This window comes from Nicotiana sylvestris, chromosome 3, assembly GCF_000393655.2.
Source record: "Nicotiana sylvestris chromosome 3, ASM39365v2, whole genome shotgun sequence".
NCBI lineage: Eukaryota > Viridiplantae > Streptophyta > Magnoliopsida > Solanales > Solanaceae > Nicotiana > Nicotiana sylvestris.
The window spans coordinates 31,337,102-31,358,718 of NC_091059.1; positions in this window are offsets into that span (position 1 = coordinate 31,337,102).

Sequence of the window (21,617 nt, forward strand, 5' to 3'; positions counted from 1 at the left end):
GGTTGTGACTCATCATTTGGCACGAGTTAGGATATTTTGCCTAGCATCTAAAATCGTTAGTAAAATATTAATAAACCAATAGAGAAATTTTAACATGATGATACCTGACCGTAGGTACTTTCTCAAAAGTAATATCTTTTTAAGTGGACAACATTCCAATGTGAGGGTAAAACTTTACCATCCATTGTTTCCAACTGGTATGCTCCTTTTCCCGCAATGCCACGGACTTTGTACGGTCCTTCCCATGTTGGACTTAGCTTTCCTGAGTTAGCAGCTTTTGCAGATTGGAACACCTTTTTAAGCACGAAGTCCCCAATTTTGAAAAATCTGAGGCGTGCTTTCCTATTGTAATATCGTTCTATTACTTGCTTTTGTGCTGCCATCCTTATCAAAGCAGCTTCTCTTCTTCCTTCAAGTAAATCTAGGCTAACCCGCATCTCTTCATTATTAGATTCCTCCGTTGCCTGATCGTATCGTGTGCTTGGCTCACCTATTTCAACTGGAATTAAGGCTTCCGTACCATAAACCATTGAAAATGGTGTTTCTCCAGTGCCTGTTTTGGTCGTTGTACGATAAGCCCATAATACTCCAGGTAACACCTCAGGCCAATTACCTTTTGAATCTTGTAACCTCTTTTTCAAGTTATTGATAATAACTTTGTTAGTTGATTCTGCTTGTCCATTCCCTACTGGATGATATGGCGTAGACGTTATTCTTTTGATCTGCCAACTTCGAAGAAATTCTGTGATTTGAGCTCCAATGAATTGTGGTCCATTGTCACACACGATCTCCTTTGGTACTCCAAAGCGGCATATTATATTTCGCCATATGAAGTCTTTAACTTCTTTTTCTCGTACCTATTTAAATGCCCCTGCTTCTACCCATTTAGTGAAATAATCTGTAAGTACAAGTAGAAATTTTACCTGACCTTTTGCTTGTGGAAGTGGACCTACGATATCCATTCCCCATTATAAAGGGCCATGGGGCTAAAACAGGATGTAGTAACTCAGCTGGTCTGTGCATATTATTGCCGTACCTTTGACATTTATCACATTTGGACACGAAACTGGTTGCCTCTTCTTCCATCTTAGGCCAATAATATCCTGTGCGAATTAACGTTCTTACCAGTGACCGTCCTCCTGCGTGATTCCCACAATGTCCTTCATGTACTTCTCTCATGACATATTCGGTTTGAGAGGGTCCGAGACACCTTGCTAGTGGTCCGCCGAACATCTTTCGATAAAGATTTCCTTGATATAAACAATATCGTGCAGCTTTTTTGCGAAGCGCGTGAGCCTTTCCTTTGTCATTAGGCACGGTTCCGTGCTGTAAAAAGGCAACAATTTCGTTTCTCCAATCCCATGTTAGATGATTAAAATTTACCTCATTTTTATCAGATTCAAGAACGGAATGAAATAGATGTATGACTGAAGCATCTGTATTGTTTGCCACGTCTGCTGCGGATGCAAGATTTGCTAAAGCATCTGCCTCTACATTCTCATCTCTTGGGATCTGCACTACTTTCCAAGTTTGGAATTGCATTATTAACTCCCGTACCTTTGCGAGGTATTCTTGAATTTGTGACTCTCTGGCTGTATAAGTCCCCAGCATCTGATTAACCACAAGTTGAGAATCACTCTTGATTATAATCTGTGTTATGCCGAGTTCTCGTGCCAATTCTAAACCTGCAATTACAGCCTCATACTCTGCTTCATTGTTAGTTATAGAATGACATTTTATAGCCTGTCTAATGGTCTCACCCGCAGGTGGTACGAGGACTATTCCTAAGCCTGCCCCTTTTACATTAGATGAACCGTCAGTGTATAAAACCCAAGTCCCCGGGTTCGCACCATTAAAAGCTAGTAATTCTTTTTCTGCTTCTAAATGCATCCCCTGGCTAAAATCACCCACGAAATCAGCTAGTACTTGAGACTTTATAGCGGTCATGGGTTGATAAATAACTTCATACTCACTTAATTCTATAGCCCATTTTGCTAATCTTCCTTAATGTTCGTGTTTATGCAAAATATTTCGAAGCGGAAAAGCAGTAACTACAATAATGGGATGACATTGAAAATAAGGTCATAACTTTCTAGATGCCATGATCAAAGCTAATGCTAAATTTTCTAGCTGTGGGTATCGTGTCTCAGCTTCCAATAAGGACTTACTTACATAATAAATAGGAGATTGTTTACCTTGGTTCTCGCGGACTAAAACAACACTTACTGCGACTTCAGATACGGCCAGATAAATGAGAAGTTTTCCCCCCACCTTTGGTTTTGCCAACAAAGGTGGTTTTGACAAATAAGCTTTCAAATTTCTAAGGGCTTGTTGATAATCTTCATTCCATTCAAAATGATCTTGCTTTTTAAGTGCAGAGAAAAACTTAAAACACCTTTCTGAGGATTTGGAAATAAATCTCCCCAAAGCTGCAATTATTCCCGTTAATCTTTGTACTTCCTTTTTATTAGTAAGGATATCCGGGATTTCTTCTATTGCTTTGATCTGAGAAGGATTCACTTCAATACCACGATTAGAAACAAGAAAACCCAAAAACTTACCTGATGCAACTCCAAATGCACATTTTTCTGGGTTGAGTTTCATATTAAATTTTCGCAAAATTTCAAAAGTAACAGATAGATGAGAAATATGATCATGAGATTGCTGGGTTTTGACGAGCATATCGTCTATATATACCTCCATTGTTTTCCCTAAATGTTCTTGGAACATTTTGGTGACCAACCTTTGATAGGTTGCCCCAGCATTTTTGAGGCCAAAGGGCATTACTTTATAACAGTAAGTCCCCCTGTCTGTGATGAAAGAAGTTTTTTCTTCATCACCAGGATCCATTTTAATTTGATTATATCCCGAGTATGCATCTAAAAAACTTAAAAGTTCATGACCTGCGGTTGCATCAATTAGTTGGTCTATATGCGGTAAGGGAAAGGAATCTTTTGGACAGGCTTTATTTAAATCGGTATAATCTACACAAACACGCCACTTACCATTTTTCTTGGGTACAACCACCGTGTTAGCTAACCAAGTAGGATATTTTACCTCACGGATTGATCCGATTTTTAATAATTTTTGGACTTCATCCTGAATCACCTGGTTCTTGAAAGCACCTTGTTTCCGTTTCTTTTGCTTTATTGGTGTGAAAGAAGGGTCCTCATTGAGTTTGTGAGTCATCACATTTGGTGGTATCCCTGTCATATCAGCGTGGGACCAAGCAAAACAGTCTAAGTTAGCTTTTAAAAATTCGATTATCATACCTCGCGTGTTCGTGCTTAAATTGGCCCCGACATAAACCATCCGTTCAGGCCATTGATCAAATAACATCACTGCCTCAAACTCTTCAATTGTCATTTTGATGCTTTCATTTTCTGCAGGTTCTTGAATTGTTTCAGGTCTTGAGTCCAAATCCGTCTTTTCCTGTTTTGTTGAAGTTTGATCTTTTTTACCTTCAACTGTTTCCTGTAATTGCTACTTTTCTTTATTTGCGACGCTCGTACTTGTTACAGCGTTGACACTTTTAGCCATCTGCCGATCCCCAAGAATTTGGCAAATTCCCCATGGTGATGGGAATTTAATAACCTGATGTAGAGTTGATGGGACAACATCCATATCGTGTATCCATGGTCTCCCCATGATCATATTGTAGGCCATTTCCATATCAACTACCTGAAATTTAGTTTCCTTCACAACACCCATAGCAAAAGTTGTTAGAAATACCTCACCTTTTGTTACTACACTTGAATTGTCGAAGCCTGACAAGGTGTGCGCCTTGGGTATCATTTTGTCTTCAGCTTGCATTTCTCGTAGTACCCTTAGTAATATAATATTTACAGAACTCCCTGGATCAATCAAAACTCGTTTTACATTAGTATCATGTACAAGTAAAGATATTACCAGTGCGTCATTATGTGGAGTTGTCACTCCTTCGGTATCTGCGTCATCGAACGAAATACTTTCATTTTCAAGGACCTGCCGCACCCATTTCCCGTGTGTAATCGTTACCTTAGAAACCTTGTTGGAGGCTGTGTAGGTTACGACGTGAATATCTTCTCCCCCGCTTATGACATTCACTGTCCTCTTGGGTGAAGGAGGTTGTGGTGGCTCTTGTCTGTTTTTCATATAAGCTTGTTTTCGTTTCTCACTAAATAACTCAGTGAGGTACCCTTGCTTCAATAAATGATCCACTTCACTCTGCAAGAATGTACATTCTGAAGTTTTGTGCCCGTGATCGTTGTGAAATTCGCACCAATGATCCGGATTGCGTCTACTTGGATTTGACCGCATCTCTTTTGGCCACCGTACCTTATCTCACATGCTTCTTAAAACAACTACGAGCTCGGAGGTAGAGACATTAAAATTATATCCACCGAATCGTGCCTTTAAACTCCTGTCATCATCTCGCGATTCTTGTCTGTTCCGATCATTCCTGAACTTTGAAGAAGAGCCAGAATCCCGGTTCCTCGATTTTTGATCATATTGTTGGCTATCTTGTTTCGACCGTGGGTCTTTTTCTGCAGGTCCCATATATGGATCGTACCTGTTTTTACCTGATCTTTTTTCGGTTTCTGACCTTCGGGTACCGCCCCTTTCTTTATGATGAAGCTTAGGTACGGTATCTTTTTTGATTCGCAGCTTCGTTCTATACCTGTTGTAAACATCATTCCATGTGGTTGCAGGAAATTCTCGAAGGCTTTCTTTGAGTCATCTCGTGGCTTCAGAACTTTTGTCATTTAAATTACTTGCAAAGGATATAGCAGCCCAATTGTCAGGCACACGAGATAGAGTCATTCTTTCACGCTGGAATCTATCAACAAAGTTTCTAAGCAGCTCCGAATCCCCTTGTTTGATTTTGAAAATATCTTCCATTCTTTTCTCAACCTTTTGTGCTCCCGAATGTGCTTTAATAAAAGAATCTGCAAGCTCAACAAAAGAATTAATAGAATTTTCAGATAAAAGAGAATACCAGGTTAATGCACCCTTGGTGAGTGTTTCTCAAAATTTCTTGACCAATACTGATTCAATTTCTTGTTTGGTCAAGTCGTTGCCTTTTACGCCGGTTGTAAATGCAGTCACGTGGTCACGTGGGTCTGTAGTACCATCATATTTTGGGATGTCAGGCATTTTGAACTTTTTTGGAATTGGAAGGGGAGCAGCACTAGGCTTCCATCGTTGTTGTGAGTATTTGTCCATGTCTACTCCTTTTATTACAGGCGGAACTCCAGGGATTTGTTCAATACGCTCATTTTGTTCCTTAAGCTATTTCTGCAAGGTTAGTACTAAATTTTGCAAATATGAATTATTTAAATTACCTGGTCCCCCTTCTTGTGGTTCACTGGGGGTTGCTCCGTTTCCAGAATTATCAAGACCAGAACGGGGATTCTCCAATGTATTATTATTAGGAGTTGGTGTGGGTGGCGCAGCAGGCAATCGACTAACAAGTGCCTGAAGAGCTTTGCCGACCTGTGCATCAATTAGCTTTTGCAAAGCTTCAGTTGTAACTCCTTCAAAATGTTCAGATTGCTCTTGTTGATCAGCACGGGATTCAGTAACAGGAGTGCCTTCACGAGATTGACGTGGTGAATTTAGAGGAGAGGGAACCACGTCATCTTGATTTTGATGTATTTGATTCTCATGGTTTCCCAATGTGTTATTACTATTGTTGTCGGCGTTGTTGTTTGACATGGTGACGACAATAGATAAGATATAGCTTAAAAGGAAAGATTATCAGATTCCCGGTAACGGAACCAATTTGTTTAACCAAAAATCTGAGTCTTTGGTCAAAGCTAAAAAGAAATTCGGGTTACTGATAATCAGGAGACAAAAATAAAATACTTTTGAGAATGATGGTAAAAAAGCAAATAGATGTGTATTTCAATAAATTCTCAATAGTATTCCGTGTCCTTACAAATGATGATACTTCTTCCTTTTATAGATAATTCTAGGTAAAGGAATGAAGCCTCAGCTTTAATGATATAATCACGAGTAATAAATGACATTAAATAAGCCATTATGCAATCATTCCAATTAAATACCAATTTTGTAACGTATCAAGTATTTAATAATGAATTTGGACTCCTTTCTGTCATCAGATCTTTGTCTTCAATGCCTTCTAACCCGTTGGCTGTAAATAATTTAAATTGGTACGAGACTCGTATCTATACGTCGTCTCGTGCCTATTTAAATTCTTCTTCCCGTGGCTATCTCCATCCGTACCTCTTAGTCAATTGTTGCGCTTTGACCATTTAAATAATCCACGTGTCATGCCATATCATCTTTAATATAAACTCAGTTTTTTCCTAATACACTGGCCACAGTGACTGGGAGGGTTATTTCCCCTTTCGTTGTTTCACTTGCCATGTTGAATTCGTTGAGGACTCGAGTGGCGGGCATGATTTGGCCGAGCAGTCTGAGCTTATCTATCACCCTCGACCTGATAATGTTGGCCGAGCTACCTGGATCCGCAAGTACACATTTTATTTGAAAAGCATTTACGAGGAAAGAGATTACCAGTGCGTCGTTATGAGGTTGGGACAAGGTTTTAGATTCATCCTCGTTTAATGTGAGGGCATCTTCGGGTACGTATCCCTGGATTCAGTGGGAGTGACGATGCCCCCTAATATCATGTGGATAACATGTTGTGGCTCATTTGCTTCGTTTTTCTTGGCTTCCTCTCTTTCTCGAAACTGATTTTTAGCCAAATCGCTCAAAAATTCTCGGAGGTGACCTTTATTGAGTAGCCTGGACACTTCCTCTCGGAGCTGGTGGCAATCTTCAGTCCTATAGCCATGCGTATTATGAAATTCACATACTAAGTTGCGATTCCTCTTAGAAGGATCCGACTGAATAGTCCTAGGCCATCTGGTGTCTCCGATTTTGCTTATGGCGAACACGATGTCCGACACATCCACATTAAAGTTGTATTCTGACAGGCGAGGTGCCCCTGTTGGCCCCATGTTCCCATCGAACCCGGCTCTGTTGATGAGTCCCCGAGGGTTCTGTCCTCGGTTCACCAATTGATCGTTGTAAGGCGGGTTGCGTCTCAGGGCATTCATCCTATCTTCAAGGTATGGCTGATAACTCTCTTTGATCGGTTTCGACTCCTTTGCCAGGAGCCTGCTTGGATATACTGAGCCCGAGGGGGCTCCCAGCTGGTCATTCTCGACCCTGATCTTTGACTGATACCGATTATAGACGTTCGACCAGGTTACAGCAGGATATTCGATTAGATTTTCTTTCAACTGCCTTGAGGCCACTCAACTTTGTTCATTTAGGCCTTGAGCGAATGCCTGCACCGCCCAGTCGTCGGAGACCGAGGGTAGTTCCATTCGTTCGTTTGGAAGCGAGATACGAATTCTCGTAGCATTTCCTTCTCCCTCTGCTTGATCTTGAATATGTTGGACTTCCCTTTTGCTACATTGATGGCACTGGCATGTGCCTTTATAAAGGAGTCTGCTAGCATGGCAAATAAGTGTATGGAGTTGAGAGCTAGGTTGTGATACCACATCATGGCCCCATTCGAGAGTGTTTCTCTGAACTTCTTTAGTAAGACAGACTCAATCTCATCGTCTTTTATGTCGTTGCCCTTTACTGCGCACGTATAGGCAGTGACGTGTTCATTGGTATTTGAGGTCCCACTATATTTTGGGAGTTCTGGCATTTTGAACTTCTTTGGAATGGGTTTCGGAGCCACTTCTTTCGAGAACGGCCGTTGCACGAACTTCTTTAAATCTATACCTTTCAGGATCGGGGGTGCGCCCGGGATTTGGTTGACCCTGAAGTTATAGGTTTTGACCTTCTTGTCGTTGGCTTCTATCATTTTCTCATTGTTATATTACGCAACGCCTTCCTGATGTTCTTTGGAAGGGCAACGTAAGGCTAAGCAACCGATGTAAGTGCGGTTGCTATCCGCCAATGAGGTCCCCTCCGCATGCTAGACTAGATTGTTAGTGCCGTGCAGGAAAAACAATGTCACGAGCAATTACGGAAGCTGAGAGAAAATTGGGTTTTGAATGATGATGATTTTATTGATGAATGAAATGCTGATTACAAAAGATGCGGTGTCGAGAGGGAGAGACAGCAGCACAAAAGATTGATTGCTAAAAATGTTTGATTACTTGATCCCCCCTAATAATACTTAAAAAAAAAACCAAAGTTACATGACTAGTCCTAATAAAGCTGTAGAAGCACACTGAATGAAAATGATGTAAACACGTCTGTAATTACAATGAAAAGGACTTAGTTTATTACAATGTAGAACCAAGTCCGATGGCAGCAACTTTGTCTTGCGGGTCAGGGTCTGCGCACGCGGTGTTGTGGGCACGCGCGACACTTGTTATGTTGGCTTGAGGCTGGGCGCTGGTGCTTGAAATCAGGGTCTGTGCGCGAGGCGCTGTTGGAATGGGCCTGCAGCTGGGCGCTGGTGAGGCATCAGGATCTGCACGCACGACATTGTCAGTGCGCAGGACGCTGTTGTCATTGGCCAGCCACTAGGCACTGGCGAGAGGCATCGGTGGGGCGACAGAGGCACATGTTGTCACTTAGCGCAGCCAAGACCACGGGGCTGAACATGGCGCTAGGCATTGTGAGGCTTGCTAGGCTGCCATGGGGCGCGACCAAGGGGTCATGGGGTGTGTCTGGAAAGCATCCCATGACATTCTCCCTCACCTGAGTTGGCATCGTCCTTGGAGCCTTATGATGATGATGATGATGATGATGATTCTGGTGGTTGTTGGATGGGAGCTCTGTGCCCCTCTATTCTTTGAGCTTGTTGTTGTAGCGACGCAATGATTTCATGCGGCTGACATGGAAGACTGGATGGATCTTCCACCAGGATGGAGTTTTCACATGGTATGTGGACTTCCCAATGCGTTTTTCAATGGGCAGGTTCCCGATGTATTTTTGTTGCAGGCGAGGGTCATGGGTCCTCTCTGCAAACAAGTAATGCTTTAGGATGCATAGTATTACTTTGTCCCCTGTTTGATGTTGGGCAAAGCAAAGATTTTGTTCGGTGAATCTTTTTGCCCGCTCTTGGGCTTTGACGAGATAGCTCTGCACTATCCCCATGTTGCTCTCCCATTCGCTCGAGAAGTTGGCAGCTCGAGGAGATTTTGGCATGGTTGATGAATTCACCATTTGCGAGAGAAGCGGTTGCTGTCCGGTAACAATTTCAAAAGGGCTTTTGTTTGCATGATGGCTCTTTTGAGAATTGAAACACAGTTGAGCAACATCCAAGAGCTTCACCCAATGCTTCTGTGATCCGGTTGCAAAGTTGTGTAGATATTCCTCCAGCATGTCATCGAAGCAGTCTGTCTGGCCATCCGATGGTGGATGGATTTATGAGTTGTGACTCAATGTTAACCCAAAGCACCTGAAGAGATGGGTCCAAAAGTTGCTAGTGAAGCGTGAGTCGCGCCTACTAACAATGTATTTGGGCAGGCCCCAATGTTTGACAATGTGCGTGAAGAAGTCGAGCTGTATCTTCTGCTAAGATGTTCTGTGGGGCTGCTATAAAGGTTGCATAGTTTGAAAACTGATATATGACAACCAAGATGGATGCAAGATTACCAACTTGGGGTAATCCCATGATGAATCTGAGGGAAACACTTTCTCATGGTCTCTGAGGGACATGTAATGGCTGCAAGGGTCCCGTCTGTGATGAGTGATCCGACTTGTCCTTGTGGCATGGCTGACAAGTCTTCACACACTGAGGAGCATCACCAGTCTTTTGAGGCCGATGATATGAGGGCTGATTATTGCTGCGAAGGGTAGCCGGAACCAGGGATTCATGTTTGTTGACTACCTTCCCCATTTGCATGACTGAGATGTTTTCAGCGGCCATCTTTATAGGAAAGCATGGTATGGTGCAGGGCTTGGCCCCGTTTTCTCCCATCATCAGGAGCATGTTGGCATATGGTACCGGTATGGTGTTGGGTTGCCTCATGAACTCCAAACCCACTATGATGTCGAAGTCATCTATGATTGCGATGTGCAAGTCGATGTTTCCTTTGTATGGGCCAAGTTTCACTGGGACATTTGTAGCTGTTCCACCCAATGTCTGGGGTGGTGAGTTGATAGCCTTGACGCGACCTTTGCTCTTTTGCACAACAAGACCCAGACGCTCTACTTGAGTTGAAGCCAAGTAGTTGTGGGTAGCACTCGTGTCTATCAATGCGTGAATGGGCTTTCCGTTCACTTTCAATTCGACGAACATTATGGTCCTCGCTTGTTTAGTAGGCCTCTAGTCCATCTTTTCCTTCCCTTTCTTGGTGATTGGGACTGAGATTTTTTAGGAGGACATGTACTGGTCCCCGCTAAGGCATGCAGGATAGAGCCAACAATTGCATTGAAGGTGCCTACCTGGTCTTCTTCTGATGTGTCTGATTCATTTGACTCATCCTCAACAGTTTGATGAGCATTTACCTTTGTGTTTGGGCATTCATTGTTCCAATGTTCCCCACCGCAATGACGACATTCTGAGGGAGGCTTTCTCCCCTGATTGTTGTTGATGGATGCAACACTATTGCTGCTGGAGGGAGGAGTCTTAGTTTTGGATGCACTCCGATCTCCCCCACTTTTGCTTGGGCCACCATTGCTGGGATGGTTCCCGTTGAAGCCCCCCCTGGACAGACGGCTGGGGCCTGTCGTTCTGAGTTTCCAAATGATAATCGCCAAGGGATTCTGCAGCTTAAATGTCCTTGGGCAGGGTGTCTACCCGTTGTCTTTGTAGTTCTATACAGGCATGAGGTTTCAAACCTTCTATGAATGCGAATAGTTTGTCTTTGTCCCCCATGTCGCGTATGTTTAGCATGAGTGCAGAGAATTCGCGCACGTACTACCGCATTGATCTGATGTGGCGGAGCTCCCGTAGCTATCTCCTTGTGTTGCACTCCACATTTTCAGGGAAGAACTGTAGGCGTAGTGCTGCCTTCAATTCATCCCATGTCTGGAGAGTATCTTCAGCGGCCTTGATGGCTTCGTATTTGATCTGCCACCAAAGTTTGGCATCGCCCTGAAGATACATGGCAGCAGTTGCTACCTTTTTGGTTTCTTCCAAATGGCCCACGTCATCGAAGTATTGTTCGATGTCGAAGATGAAGTTTTTCACTTTTTAGCATCCCGGGATCCGTCTTATGGCTTTGGCTCCGGTATCTTAAGCTTTTGTGGAATGGGGGTGAGGTTTGCTGCACCCCTGATATGGTTGTCGCCTCTTTGAAGAAGGCTCTGTAGAGTAGCATTGACAACATTGAGCTTGCCTATCAAGTCGTCTATGGTTTGCTGCATGGCAGTTAGTCTGTCTGCCTCCTGTTGCTGATGGGCTAAATCGTCGGCACGCTCCTGTTGGATGTCGTCAAATTTGCCATGAATATTGGCAATTTCAATGGCTGTCGTTTGTCGGTCATCCTCAGAGTCACGACTGATGTTTGCAATGTCATTTTTCGCCTGCCGCATTCGACGGTCCAAGTCGTCCAACATTTACACTAGGTTGTTGTTTTGATCAGGCACCGTATCTTCGATTGGTCGTAATCGGTCAACTGTCTCTTCTAGGGATGCTAGACGCTCCACATAATTCACCATGGTCAGAAATGGTGATGATGGAAAATGTGTTCCCTCGTCGGATGTTGAGCCTAGGGCTCTGATACCAACTGTTACACAATGCTTTCCTGATGTTCTTTGGAAGGGCAACGTATGGCTAAGCAACCGATGTCAGTGCGATTGTTGTCTGCCAATGAGGTTCATCCGCACGCTAGACTAGATTGTTAGTGCCGTGCGGGAAAACCAATGTCACGAGCAATTGCGGAAGTTGAAAGAGAATTGGGTTTTGAATGATGATGATTTTATTGATGAATGAAATGCTGATTACAAAAGATGCAGTGTCGAGAGGGAGAGACACCAGTACAGAAAATTGATTGCTGAAAATGTTTGATTGCTTGATCCCCCCTAATAATACTTAAAAAAAATAAACCAAAGTTACATGACTAGTCATAATAAAGCTGTAGAAGCACACTGAATGAAAATGATATAAACTAGCCTATAATTACAATAAAAAGGACTTAGTTTATTACAATGTAGAACCAAGTCCGATGGCAGCAACTTTATTTTGCGGGTCAGGGTCTCCGAGCGTGGTGCTGTGGGCATGCGCGACACTTGCTGTGTTGGCCTGAGGCTGGGTGCTGGTGCTTGGCATCAGGGTCTGTGCGCGGGGATGTGTTGGAATGGGCCTGCAGCTGGGCACTGGCGAGGCATCAGGATCTGCGCGCGCGGCATTGTCAGGGCGCGCGGTGCTGTTGTCATTGGCCAGCCACTAGGCACTGGCGAGAGGCATCGATGGGGCGACAGAGGCGCATGCGCGCTTGTCACTTGGCGCAGCCAAGACCACGGGGTCGATCATGGCACTAGGCATTGTGAGTCTTGCTAGGCCGCCATGGGGCGCGGCCAAGGGGTCAATGGGCGTGTCTGGAAAGCAGCCCATGACAATAAGCATGTCCAAGTGTTTTATTATTTTTTTCCATAATTTAAAAGCTTTAAATTGATTTATTTTCTCCCTTTTTACCCATAAAAAACCCCAATACGTATTTCCAAAATTATTATTTTGATACTTCATCTATTGGATTTTTATATTTATTTCATTGTATGGCTAAGGTAACTTTCACAATTTTATTTAGTATTTTAAAACTAAATTGCACATAATTGCAATATTAGCCATTTTAAGGTTTAATTATGTTCGATACGCATAAAATTGGATCCTGTATTTTTAAATTTTTAATTAGGTATTATAAATCATTTTAACCTTTTAAATTAGTTTTCAGAAACCATTACTATTTTTATAATTTAAATAGGGGAAAATGGCTATTTACATTATCGCCAAATTTTGCTTTTAATTATAGCCAAATCAAACCCCAATTTCCCAGCCCAATTTCTAATTAAACCCCGACCATAACCCAATTAAATCCTACCTGACCCAGACCCTTTCTCATCCTGGTCGTTGATCACAGAGATCAACGGCCACCGTTCACTCTTACCTTTTTTAACCCAAACGAAACCCCCCCAAACCCTCTCATTCTCACAATCCGCTGCCCTTGATTTTTCTTTTTTGGCAATCTGCTAGGCAAGCGCCTAGGGCTAATTTTATTAATAAAATAAAATGATAAACAAATTACATTGTCAGGTGTACATTAAACCTATTACCAAGATTAAGCAAACAAACTCAACCTTAGTATCACCAAATGCATGCTATAATTAAAAAAGATGATGCCAAAAAGCCTTGTACTTGTAAAGTAGCTCCATTTTGATATCACATTAAAGTTATTAAACTTTGTAGAAAACCACTCTAGCCTACTCAAGTCGTTCCATGCCACTGAAGCCCAATGATGAACCAGTAATTGTCCAGTTAAATGCATGTCAAATTTATGTCTCTTCAGCCCAATTCCAATGCATCATATGTTTACGTACATAGCCTATTCCCAGCTTTGCATTTGTACCCCCTTCTCTTGCGATCCATGCATATGAAGTTCAATCCCATGGAGGTATCATGTGATCTCCACTTTGACCCAGAGAGCATTCTTCAATTAAACAAATGAGATGTTGTGAACGCTTCCAAATTGTGCAGTCGAAGACTCACGGTTACAATTTCAAATTGCCATGGAAGCATTCATGCACCATTTCCCAATGATCCAGCGTATTTAAAATAGTAGAATTCCTCCAAAGCGTGGTTGAGCATCTGGTGTTTCCTTTTTTCTGAAAAGTTGGAGAGGACAAAAAAACATGTGATCTCCACTTTGTCCAAGCGATCATGCTTCAATTAAACAAATGGAATGTTGTGAAAGCTTCCAATTTGAGCAGTCCAAAATGCACGGTTTTCTTTTAATAGTTTGTACCCATGCTGCTCCTCGTGGGCTGCAAACAGTGTGCTCCAACTTAGCGTTCCAATACGCAAAACAGAAACTGTAACAAGCAGTAGGCATACAAGATGTCCCCATGCTGCTCGGTGATAAGCATCAATGAAATACCTGCAAAAAAGCAAACATTGTTAGCCGAAAATTTGCTTACCAAATTCTCCTCAAAACTGAATCGAGTCTGATAGAGAAATGGATCCTCTTTTCCTCCTAATTCCTTGCAACCTTCACTCTTATGTAGGGACATTGCATCTTATCTTCATTAATAATCCTCCTTCCTTTTGAGTCTATATCCCAGAAACCATGACATTCAATATTTCCTTCATCTAGAGCATAATTAGCAATGTGGTCTACTAGTGTATTCCCTTCTCTAAATATGTGTGTGACCTTGTAGATAATTTTTTCCTTCAATCTTAAAATCTCCTCTACATGTTCCGTAATACACCAAGGAGGCTTCCATGATTCCTCTATAATGTTCTTTAATAGCAAGGAATCTGTCTGCAGCCATTCCCCTCTCCTCTCCAACTCTTTCTGAAACCTAAAGCTAACCCTAGCCGCCACCACCCAAACTAACCCTATTCCCCTTCGATCCTCGCTCAATCCATGGACTGTCATGGTTGTTTGAGATGTATACTCGTCTCCTACGTCTCCCGGTTTCCCCTTTTGTGATCTCAAAGAGATCTAGTCCAGACCTTGCTCAACTTCAATCCATGGTCTTTTATGCTACTTTCCGGCCATCCATGGCTGTTCCAGTCAGATCCATGGCCGTTCCGGCTAAAACTGATAACGATCTAATGTTTTCACATATTTTTTTGGGTTCTCTCATATTTTCCTCCTTATTACTACGATTTTTAGCATGTTTAAACATTAGCTGAGTCTTTCCTTTTGGCTCAATTCATTTTTTGTCATGAAACCCTAATACTTCTGGGTTCAATTCGAAGTTTGAATTTGTTTGCGGTGTATTTGCCTGACTATCATGAACATTCTGCGCTTTATGTGTGTTCTATATGCTCTTCTGCTTCCTGTTTTGATTTGTTCTTAAGGTTTCTTTGATCTTGTCCAAACCTGCGTCATTTATGGGTCCGACCATTTGTTTTACTAATTGTTCACATAATTTATGGTGATTTTGTGTTATCTCCTTAAACCTACAGCTTTGATTTTGTGTATTTTCCTAGTAGTTATGTACTGAATTTTCGAAATTGCTTCCTTACTTTTGTGATACTTTCCTTAGTTAATGCTGATTCCTTGTGATTTTGTGATTCTCTGAACTAATTTTCAGAATCAAATTGTACTCTACCCTGTTTATGTGCGCAATATGCTATTATTATTTTTTCCTTGCTTGAAAATATTCTGTCTTATTATATGCTACATACTTTTACTATTCCTATTATGGTAAAATCAGTCTTACGAGCAATTCTTTTCCATATTTGATATAACGTGTACTCGTTTGAACTATGACTCCCTAATTGAAGGGAGTCTGGGTCTCTAATTGATTCTAATTTGTATTATTTCTATAATTATGATAAGTCAATACTTGTTACCTTATTTTCCTACTTGTTTTCAAATACTATAAATACTCTACCCTCTCTTCTTTAAACACATGAACAATTAGTTCGGAACACACACATATGCACTCAAACTCTCCCTTCTTTCTCTGCTACTTGGCTACCGCTTTGTCTAGCTGGTTGGAAGCCAAGGCTAGACTGTGGAACTCTGATTGCTTTACTTTTTATGCACTTTGCTTCTTCAACTAGTATGTTCCTTGTTCAAATTCTGAAAGTCAACTCTATGTATTCCCTTGTTTGTCAATCCATATCTCATTCTACACTGATTTAATGGCTTATGTTGTTAAATTGCCCTTCTTGTTTACTATTTTACTCAGCATGCCTAAAATTCTGCCCTCCCTTGTTCAAATGTAATCAGAATGTTTACTTGTTCCTGTTTATGTCCTTCAACTAGTATGTCTCCTACTGTACTTGATTATTACTAATTCATGACTGATTATGTGTAATAGGCCCCCTGCATGACTACTCCCATACCCTGTCCCTATCTTTTATTACTGTTATAATTTCAAGAATGATTTCCGTAAAGTAGTTGTTTGTGTTTTGAAGACCAATTAGCCCTTACCCACCCCTTGTATTTTCTGGTCTATGTGCATCTTTTCTCAGCCATAATTATGTGTTTCTAATTTGGACCCTCTGTGTCCCCAACCCCTACTTCCTTGTTTGTAACTTCTGAAGTTGTAGTACTCTTTGAACTTGTTCTGTATGTGTTGTTGTTGCTCCTATCCCCTTCCATTTTCAAAACTATTTTCCAACTCAACTCCTCTAAATCTATGTCAATCACTCTCACATATACACTTAGACAGGGTGTCTAAGCGATAATAGCAGAACCAGATTTATTACATAACTCAAAAAAGAAGTCTGAATCAGGTTTGCCTACTGATTTTAACAGTCGATAATCAAACAAAGGCAATTCCAGTTTTATTTAAGTTATTACCTAAGGCTTGCCTAGGTGTAAAGCGATATGCAGTAGTTGTTACAAGTTATTAAGACAGTTTGGAGATTATTTACCTAAAACATGTTGTTCTACTCGAATGCATAGATTATTACCAACTTATTAAGAAAGCATCACAATGTGAAAATTATTACTAACTACCTTTTCGTGAATCGTTAGTTAACTAGGCATTTGAACGAAATGCAAACAGGATCCTAAAATATGATATTCTAATATGCAAATGGCAGGGTTGTTAAAAATAGAGTCCCTAAGGCAAGATTACTAAATGTACACAAGAGTTGCAGAATTGTTGAAATACGACTTCATGAGTAATAACTTCTATACCAATGTTATTATTTCCATAGGAGACGGATTTCTAAGAGGTAGACTTAAAACATGGATTAATGAATGAGATGCTGAAGCAAGAAACATGGATCCAGAGAATATGATTTCTAATGCACGTGTGAATCCTAAGCATGGTTTCTATTATACAATTAGGAATATAAACCTAATGACATATTTTCTACCCTTAACAAATTATAGCATGCATATTTACCCTACCCCTTTTCACTTTCCACCCCAATACTTGTTTACAAATTATTACAGGCCATGTGAGGGAATTACATAAGTAGAAATGAAAAAATAAGAAGCTACACTATAGGAAGCCTGATTAGGACTTCCTCTCTGAGTTATGTAATAAACCACCTCAAGTGCCAATATCATTCTATAGCATTTCTCATATTTGGGTGTGTCAGAGTTCCCTAAGGACCTCCAGGGATCCCAGGCAGTGCTCACACCCAGATTGCATAACCAAGAGTATGTGCAGCGTGGAAGGGCCATCTCTTATGTGTCCAGGTTCATAGGGAGCTCAAGGGTTGCTTTAGTATTTTGCCTTTAAACCTGAGGGTCTGCCTAGAACCTCCTTCTTATAGGATAGGAATCCTAAATTTCTCCAGGACTGATAGGAAGGGTCGGGTAACAATAAGCAATAGTGGTCAAGACCAACCTTCGCTCTAATTACTTTCACGGGGTGGGAAAGGGTAGATATGGATATGATGACCGGTGAGCTAATAACACGTGTAGCCCCTCTTTTGAGGAGTGTCATATCGGGTATTGCATTGATGTGATTTATATTATTATAAAGCCTACGGCCCCCTCCCCCTTTTAGGCTTAGATTGTAATTTTTCTAAAAAATCTTGCTTTTCACTAATTGTTTTCAAACACCCGTATCCCCTTACTATTTGAGCCCTACTTGTCTACTTGCTAATTGCACAAATTCACAAAAACTGTCTGGTCAGGAACCACGCTAGTGGATCCTGAGGGGTGCCCAACACCTTCCCCTTAGGATATTTCAAGCCCTTACCCTATCTCTGGTTATCCAAATATAGTTAGAAGTGAACCCTGTAGGTGCCCTAACGCACCTTAAAATTGTTAGGTGGCAACTCTTCAAAATTACAAAACCCCTTTCCCAAAAGGAAAGAGTTATCCCATACCCAAAATGTCATGAACCCAATTACCCCAGGAAGGGAAAAAGGAGGTGCGATAACATGGCGACTCTGCTGGGTATTTTTAGGCTCATTTTAGATTGTTCTTGTGAATTTGTACCCCCCCTATGTGCAATTACTTGTTTAATTTCTTTAAGCATTTAATTTCTTCGTCAAAAGCAAAACTGACATATGTTTCTTGTTTCTTTCCTTCCTTATAACTGCTTTAAATTATGAAACTGTTGTATTTATCACTTTCTTAACATGAAAATACATGTCAACATGCTTTTAATTATTGCATAATCATTCTCAACATCATACTCTACTCGTGCCAAACAAATACTATAGCAACGCTTGATGAGTGGTTGCGCCCTTCCTATATCATTACCCCCTAAATTCAGAAAGGCTTATTTACTGTAAAACTAGTCGATCAGCGGCGCAGTCAACAGTTCTGTGCCTTCCCCCTTGAGTTGTCTACTTAAGGGTACCAGTCTAAAATGCTATATAAATTTTACTCTATTTGAATTGTGCATGCATCATGGTCAAACATAGACGGGTCAGTTATGTTGTCCGTTTAATGATCATTTAAGATAGCCTTGTCCAAAAGTCCACTGGGTTTCCCTAAACCCAAATGGACATCATCACGTTCTGTGCATTTATTTGTAGAACTAAATGCTTCACGCTAATTGTTGATGTTAAATAGTCGAGTCCGGTGGGGGTATGGTCCTAACCATGTTTGTCTTGCAGAAAATTAGGCACGAGGTCCCCAGTTTCGGTATGATTAGCACGCCCCCACTCTTGCTAGACTGGTGGAGGAGTCTTCCATCAAATGACCAAATCAATTAGTGGAAAGAGAGGGCCACCAAAGCTAGGGAAAAGTTGGAATATCTTGAATACATTTTACTGGAATTGGAAGGAAAAGTGAAGAAGAGAGTCACCGACTGCCAGAACACTAAGGGAAAAAAGGAGAACACCTGGCAAAGGCATTTTTACTAGCAAACCTACGCGAACTGAAGGATTTGATCAACGAGAGAATTCAACCAGAGGAAGGTCCTTCTGGGACCAAATAGATAGGAATTTACTTTTTCGCTTTAGGAATGTAATAAGGACAATGGTCATTAGTGACTTTTATTGCTTGATTATTTAATGTCGTTTTGGGATTCGTTTATTTCTATCAATAAAGTGAGGCATTTAGCATTCTATGTTCTCCAAATCAATTTGTCGCTAGGCCTACCTTGGGCACAAAGGGATTCCCAAATTAGGACATGCTTTACATTCCCGCACTGTGTATTTAAATATTGCAATACTTTTTATAATCCCTACTGACTTGATTACCTTTTTGTTTTTATTTTGTTTTCTTCTATTATTCCCCTCCCCACTCCCCATATGTTAGTTTGTGCACTCTGGCATCGTCATCTTATTTCACAAGATCCAGGGGCCCTCCACCCACTCCTTCTCTTAGTACCATTAAAGGCAAGAACAAAGGGAAAATGGAAGATTTAAGCAACATCAGGAAGGATAACACAACTGAACGGGAAGAGGCTACTGGATGCTAGGGTATTTGGGTTCCTAACAAGAATGTGTCACAACTTGAACAGAAACTACTAAAATTCCAGGAAGAGCTCGATCAGGTTCGGAATCAGACAAACCTATCATTTTCCTTCAGCACCCTTGATATCAACTTCCCCAACGTTGAAAACCCTACACCTCCTCAAAATATCCCAAAGCAACATAATCATCCCGCTCCTCACCATCACATTGCTCCACCAAAGAACCAATGTAACACCTGCCATACCCTAAACAACACTCTACTACTCATCCCAGAACCTCAAAACTCCACAAACGACCATTTCCACACCCATACACCAATCCACCATAACACTGATATCTACGTGGAGACCATGCCACCTTCCACCCAGCCTATCTCATGCACACCCGAGTCTAATGAGAAGGATATGCTTATTAGGAACTTGGCCGAGGATCTTGAGAAACTCACCAGCCGGTTTCAGGGCATTAAAGGAAGCAAAGGAATCGAAGGGTTGAACTATGAGGATCTCTGCATACAACCTGGTGTCGAACTGCCCGAGGGGTACAAACCTTCTAAGTTCGAGCTATTTGATGGTACGGGTGATCCAAGGGTTCATCTGAGGACATATTACGACAAGCTGGTTAGAGTAGGGAAGGATGAAAGAATCCACATGAAGTTGTTCATGATGAGTTTGAAAGGAGATGCATTATCTTGGTACATCAGCCAAGATCCCAAGAAGTTGTCAAGCGGGTAGGCATGGCATCTTACTTTATAGACAGATTCAGGTTTAATACAGAGAATGTACCAGACGAGTTTTCTATTCAGAATTTGAAGAATAAGCCAATGGAGACGTTTGACAAGTATGCTACTCGCTAGAGGTCCAAAACTGCTAAGGTCAGACCCACCTTAGAATAAGAACAAATGAACAAGTTCTTTGTCCGGGCTTAAGACCACAGTACCATGAACGATTGATAATGATTGAGAACCACAAGTTTTCCGACATTATCAAGTTGGGTGAAATAATTGAAGAAGGTATTAAAAATGGTATGGTTACAAACTTTAAGGCTTTGCAAGCTACAAATAAGGCTTTACAGTTCGGTGGTGTGTCCAAGAAAAGGGACGGAGGGGTTGTGATGGTTGCACAGAGGCCCAAATCTCCCCTCAAATACCAAACTTACCCAACACCTCCACTAACATACCAGCCAACCCCAAATTACCAAGAACCCTCACACTCATACCAAGCTCCGCCACCAACTTATCAGTCATCTCCACCTCCTGCATATATACATACTTCACCCAGATACTCCCAATCCGCTAAATCTACCAAACTTATAATGCTCAACCATCCCACTATCAATCACCCCCTGCACGCCAAAATTTCCCTAAACCCCGACCTAATTTTTATCGCAAACCTCCAAAACTGTAAACAGCCATCGCTGAACCCATCGGCCAACTGTATGAGAGATTCAAAGCTACTGGTTATGTTACCCCCATCCCTACTGCCACCCCTGAGAATCCTTCTTAGTGGGTTAACCCAAACAAGTCTTGTACATACCACTCTAGCATGAAAGGGCACACCATCGATGAATGTTGCTCCTTAAAAGACAAGATACAGTCCTTGATTGATAACAAGATTATTGTGGCAAAGGAACCCGCTCAAAATTTCCGCAACAACCCCATGCTAGACCATAAGGGTGGAGGTATCCACATGACTAAAATAGAAGATGACTATGATCCCGAATGATCAATCGGGTTGATCGCAGAAGGTGATGACCCAAAGAAACTAACAATCACTCTCAATCCAAACATAGTCCAGATCCAACCGTATAAGGACGTTGAGGTGAATATGTCGGTACCTCTTGAGTTTGAAGCAATGCCATCCATAAAGACACTAGTACCAATTGAAGTTGACTTCGGGTCTCCAGCAAATGTACCCGCACCATTTTATGTTGCAGTCTTGCCACCCAAGGCACATGCTCCATTCAAAGTGAGGATAGCTGTGCCAATCCCAGTGGCGATGTCAACCATACCCCCCTTCTATACAAATGTTGTACCCTAGGACTATACAGTCAAGGCAAGAAGGAATGGCAAGGTCAGTATTGAAGAAATTGTCGCAACACAGGGTTTGACTAGAGTCTATACCCCTGAACATCTAGCTAAATCAAGCAAGCAGACCTCCAATCGGCTACCCCTCATTAAGAC